This window comes from Peromyscus leucopus, chromosome 3, assembly GCF_004664715.2.
Source record: "Peromyscus leucopus breed LL Stock chromosome 3, UCI_PerLeu_2.1, whole genome shotgun sequence".
In the NCBI taxonomy this organism is placed as follows: Eukaryota; Metazoa; Chordata; class Mammalia; order Rodentia; family Cricetidae; genus Peromyscus; species Peromyscus leucopus.
Genome location: NC_051065.1, coordinates 60,611,775 through 60,617,891, shown reverse-complemented (window position 1 = coordinate 60,617,891; position 6,117 = coordinate 60,611,775). Strand labels below are relative to the sequence as shown.

General features: G+C 42.6%; 1 non-coding gene across 1 annotated transcript; it reads right to left on the bottom strand.

Moving 5' to 3' along the window:
- Nucleotides 1-4,136: 4,136 nt before the first annotated feature.
- Nucleotides 4,137-4,208, bottom strand: Trnac-gca. The gene has a single exon. It is a non-coding gene; the product is annotated as a tRNA-Cys (tRNA).
- Nucleotides 4,209-6,117: the final 1,909 nt, after the last annotated feature.

The window sequence follows — 6,117 nt, the reverse complement described above, 5'->3', positions numbered from 1 at the left end:
AGAACAACGCAGGCGCAGACTACACTTCCCAGAGGGCTCCGTGGCTGGGACGTGGCTCCAGGGGGGTGTGGCGGGGGCTCGCTTGATTGCTCCGCCCCTCGCACCTCCAGCTCTTCAGGTTCAGGGACCGCTTGGAGGCCGCCACGTCCTGTCAGGGCTTGCGGCTGCGCATGCTCAGGTGCAAACAACCGTTCACCCAAACAACCATCCATCCCCCTTGTGCGATCCTTCCAGCATCTGGCGCTTTCTGAGCGCGTCCTGTGCTGGTGCCAGGTGGGGATGCGTGGATAAGAAGCGACCGCTTCCTCTCATAGGCTGCAGTCACGCAAACCCAACCCTGAGCGGCTGAAGGGCCAGGGCACAAGGGGTTCATAGCCACACTGACCTGCGGCATTCTAGTTGGTGTGACTGTTTGCTGGTTTCGCCTGCTGGTGGTGGCAGCCCCAGCAGTTCCTGACAAATAGTAGGCTTAAATACATGTGCAAGGTATGGACTGAGTGCGGGCCCCACCAACCCTGGATTCGTTTGCTCTACTGTCTGTGAGGTGCAGGCGCAGGCCTCCGGCTGAGCACTGTGAGGCTCATTTTCCTTCTGCAGGAGCTCCCGCCTTTTATACTGGAAAAACTCAAAACAGGAGAAGGTTGTGGAGCTTCAACTGCTCTTTGAAACAGGTGCTTGGAGCCACAGCAGAAGCAGAGGTCACCCTGCCCTGTACCCCGCTCCCCCAAAAGCCTGCCGCCACCCCAGTGTAGTTCCTCTTTAGTGACTCTGGTCTACATGAGCTCCACTGGCTTTGTATCCCGACACGCCAGAACACAGGATGCGGCCTTGGATGGAACAAGGGAGCAGACACCACTAGCCATTACTGCTCAGCACAGCTGAAGGAATTTCCTCCTTCATACTCTAAGGACAGGACTGGAACATGGAAAAGGCAAACTGAAAAGTTCAGTCTCATCTCTAGCTTCTCAGGGTAAGTCCTAGGCCCAAAGCCAGGGACCCATGATCCCTAAGCCTTAAAATCCTCTCAAATTAAAACTTTTTTTTTAAAAAAAAGAAAGGTACGATTTCCAGCATGTAAAGTCCTCCTCCTGTCTGGGCTTAGTGCAGCATTTGTAGATTCTGGGCCATCTGTCACTAAGAACGGCCTAGCAATATCAAACTTGCTGAATGGCCACTTGTTAAAGTTACAGAGAAAACTGCTGCCTACCCATTACCCTTTGGACTGTTCTTGCCTCTACTCCAGCCCTATATCTCTGTGTTGAAAATTTTACTCCAGATGACAGGGGTTGTAGTCTGGGGTGTGCTACCATGACACACCATGATTAACTCAGGGAGGCAAGAGAAGGCAAAGGTGTTTTTTTTATGGCTAACTTGACCAAGGTTGCAGAGTTGTTTTGAAATGATAGTTCTTGGCTATAAGGATCAATAAGGATAAATGGAGTGTTGTTATTCCGGTTCTGAACAGGCACTTGCTGAGTGGGTGTCCTTTGCAGAAGTACTTTTTCCCTACAAGGTTGCTGTGGCCTTTGAGTAAGGTTGTGGTCTTGGCTGTCTTTTGTGACCGTTCTTGTTATCGGCAAATATAAGTGAGGAAACCCCCACCCTCCTCATCGCCGTGGCTTCTTGACTTCGTTCTGTCAGCAGTTGATATAAGTGATTCTGTCAGTTTCACGTAAGTGGCTCTAGTTTGATCTCAGCAATTCCGCATGAGCTCTGCATGTAGATAAGGGATGGAGTAGGAATGGAATGCATTTAAGAAGCCTCAGTAATTCAGATAGGTTGTTCGGTGAATTGGTATTCAGGGGCTTAGCTTTCTGCATTTTTGGCATTTGGTTCCTGGCCATCCAACAAGTTGGCTTTTGGAGCACTAAGCCAGCTGTCTTGCTTACACGAAACAGCTAGCTTCTGTCAGTGGTAAACTGTGCTGTCCATTTCCCCATATGAAAAATGGCTGGAATTGAAAATAGTTTCCGATTTACATTATGATTTTCTTTTCCATCCATGAGGTCACCTAGAAAGACTTCTGAATTTCCCATGATGAGGTTCTTATAGAAGTTAGGAGTTTTTAAAATTTGCCCTATATTCAGAGACTGTGATGTTGACTGTAATGGGTGTGTCCAAAAATTTGACATTGTAATAAAGTTTACCACACAATGGAGTTACAAAAAATTGTAAACAAACAAACAAACAAACAAAAAAACTCCCCTAAGGTTTTAAGTACGCTTATTATTTTGTGTTGAGTTGCATCCAGAGCTATTGTGGGCCAGGGGTTGTACGTACCTGCTAGGATTTTCTGAGACTTATTTTGTGGCTAGTAAAGCAAGAAACATTTAAATGTTTGGTATTTCCTTCAGAAGAGTGTTCATATTCTAATATGGGTGGTAATGATCTAATTAGAGATTAAACCAAGCATATTGATTGTGTTGTTTATGCCTTTTATATATTGCCATCTATTTGTCTTTTGAACCATTGATTATTGAGCTGTGATAGAAATCTCAAGAATATGTGTTTGTCTATTTCTACCTTTATGTATTTGGTGGCCTGTGCATAGAAATTTAGCATTGTAGTATTTTCCCCAGAGAATTGTTCATTTTAATTTTGAGAAGTAACACTATTTCCAATAATACATTTTGTCTATGATCTGTTCTAACTGATATTGTGATTGCTAGGTGTGCTGGTTTGAATGAGAATGACCCTCATATATTTGAATATGTGGTCCCCAGTTGGTGGACCATTTAGGAAGGATTAGGAGCTGTGACTTTGTTGGAGGAGGTGTGTCACTGGGAGTGGGCCTTGTGTGTGTGTCTCGTTGTGGGATATTTGTACACTGTGTGAAGGTGTATTGCTGTGATTAGTGTAATTAAAAAGCTGAATAGGCAATAGCTAGGCAGGAGGTGTAAGTGGGATTTCCAGGGAGAGAAAAGAAGAAGAGGAGGAATCTAGGCATGCAGGAGATGCCAGGAGACATGGAGAGGAAACCGGAGGTGCAAGATGGAAGAGAGATAACACCACATGATAGAGTGTAGATGAATATAAATGGGTTAATTTAAGTTATAAGAGCTAGTTAGGAACAAGACCAAGCTATAGGCTGAACTTTCATAATTAATAAAATGTCTTCCATGTCATTATTTGGGAGCTGGCTGGAGGGACAGAAAAAGACTTGTTACATCTCTCTGCTTCAAGGTTGTGTGTGGATCAATAGTGAGTTCTGAGCTATTTCTTCACTTTGCCATCATGAACTTTAACCCTGTAAAAGGTTAGAGTAGTCAAATTAAATGTAAGCCAAATTAAATGTTTTCTGTTATAAGTTACCTTGGCCATGTTGTTTTACTGCAGCAATAGAAAAGTAGCCGTATTTGTCTTTTCTTCATTCTCTGGATGCCTCAGATAGGTCAAGTCCCTGAGGCTATGCAAGGATAGTTTGGTCCCCAGAACCCTCATGACAAAGCTGGACGTGGTGGCATGTGCTGTGATACCAGCTCTGGGAAGATGAAGGCAGACTGGTCCCTGGGGCTCACTAACTAGCCAGCCTCGCCTACTTGGTGAGTTCTAGGCCAGTAAGAGCAAAAAAGGGAATGACACCTGAGAAATAATATCTGAGTTGTCCTATGGCCTTAATATGTGTGTGTGTATTGTGTGTGTGTGTGTGTGTGTATACACACACACACACACACATATATATATATACATATATATATACATATATATATATATATCCTTGCCCAATACACACACACACACACACACACACACACTTTATAAGGAAAAAAATTAAATTTGGTAAGTGAAACAAAAAGCTTAGGGTGGAGGAACTTACAGTTCTGGGCCTGTGGTACTCAATGGCACAGGTTTTGTTGTTGTTGTTTTTTGTTTGTTTGTTTGTTTTTTGTTTTTTTGAGACAGGGTTTCTCTGTGTAGCTTTCACCTTTCCTGCAATTCACTTTGTAGACCAGGCTGGCCTCGAACTCACAGAGATCCACCTGCCTCTGCCTCCCAAGTGCAGTTTTAAGTCACTCTGAGTTTTCTCTGAGATTTTAGGAAGCTGAGTATCCTAAGATTTAGGATTAGAATAAACAATGAATTTTCAGCACTTGACCTTAGTAACTAAACAATAATAATGAGAATAATAGAATAGTAGGGGGCACCTGGATTTGAACCAGGGACCTCTTGATCTGCAGTCAAATGCTCTACCCCTGAGCTATACCCCCTGATGATGACTGAGGTCTAAGTAGTGCCTTATACCCATGTAACCATGCTCAACATGTCTATAAAACGTTGCTGTGGGTATTTATTCAACTGTGGCTCCTAGAAGCCACCAAGCTTGCCTCACTACAAATTTACCTCTATAATATAAAACAAGCAATGGTTTCTTCTCCCAAATGTTTTCGTGATGCACCTGATTTCATAAAACTAACACTACTAGGTGTAAAGAGTTGGATAGGCTGAGACACAACAATGGTGAGAGCCTCCAGCACATCACTGTCTTTGAAAGACGGATCATCCAGACCAGAAAAAGGAAGAGAGGGCTCCAGCGGCACAGCATCAAACCCCCATGCACATGGAGTTGCAGCACTTGTCATGCCAAATATTTCAGAAAGAAACGACGTCTTACACTGCTGAAGAATAAAGCTGCCTTTAAAATGGTGCCTTCTCTGAGTCTGTGATTCACCCACCCCAGACAAGTGGTTCCTCTCTTCATCTCACAAACTGACAAGCTCTATTTCTGGAACAACCCACACTGGGACACCAGATTACAGAAGAATCACATATCATTAAAACAGAAGAGAAAGCCTTCGGAAAGAATGAATACATGTTCATGGTTTCAAAATGGTTTTGGTTGATTAGGACAAGCACTTTACCTCTTTAGTGTGCTCTGAGGAATCTCTCTGAACATAAAATAAATCCTACTAATGGTGGGGTGTTGAAAGTTTTCCACTGAAACTCAAAACAAGATAAAAATACTCATTGTAACTACATCTGATCTTTGATAAATGAGGGTCTTAGCCAGGGAGGAAGGCATTTGATAAAAAAAAAATAAACAAAATATACGGTTTTAAGGGGAGAATACTGGTTTTTTTGAAGATGAAATTATTACAGTATGGGTGAGAAAGTTGCAGACCACCACATATATAAGGCCAAATTAGAACACATCCTTTATTTTTGTCTGGCAATCAAGAGTGAGCTAGAGTCTCAGCCTCTTGGTGCCGAAGCTCAGTGGTGCAGCATTTTGAAAGGTAAAGCCCACAATTACATCCGTCTTAGAGCTGCAGTCGGAGTCTCTGCAACATTTGTTTTGGCAGAGCACAGCAGTTATTTCAGACACAACATAACAACTAATTTTGACTTATATCCTTTTCAGTTATTTTAGTTTATGTTTGTTTCTATAAACATTATTTTAGCTAATACATCTGGACCATGATCAGGATCTTGGAAATCCCAAATGTGTTGCCAAGGCAGACTTGGATCTTAGGGGTGTAGAGAGCTGAAAAGTGTCTAAGCAGACACAAAATGGAGTCAGGACATGATAGTGTTACCTTAGTCATTTCAATATGATTGCATATGTAGAACTTAAAAAGATATCAAAGGCACACCAATTAGGGTTATTAGCTGTTCAGCAATGTTTCTGGATTTAAAATTGAAATTATTAGATCAATGATGATATTGCAGTGTACCAGCAAGAAACTGGAAAAGGGGGAAATTCCATTTAAAATAACATAAAATGTCAACCTTCCATATTAGTTAATTTCCTTATTGTTTTGAGAAATACTTGGCAACTACAACTCAAGGAAGGATTATTTTGTCTTGCAGTTGTAAATGGGATACAGTCGATCATGGTGAGGAAGGCTTGGTGGCAGAAGCATAAATGGCTGGTCAAGTTACTTCTGCAGTCAGGAAACAGATGGAGACGGATGCTGGTGCTCAGCTCCCTTTCTCCTTTTGATTTAGTCCAGGATTCCAGCCCGTGGGTTAGTGCACCCTGCCTTCAGGCTGGGTCTTCTCTCCCCAGTTTAAACCTTTCTGGAATCACCTCCATGAATACCAGAGGTCTGTTTCCATGGTGATTTTAAATCTAATCAAATCTATAAGATTAGCTGTCATTCCTCCTAACTAAAGATG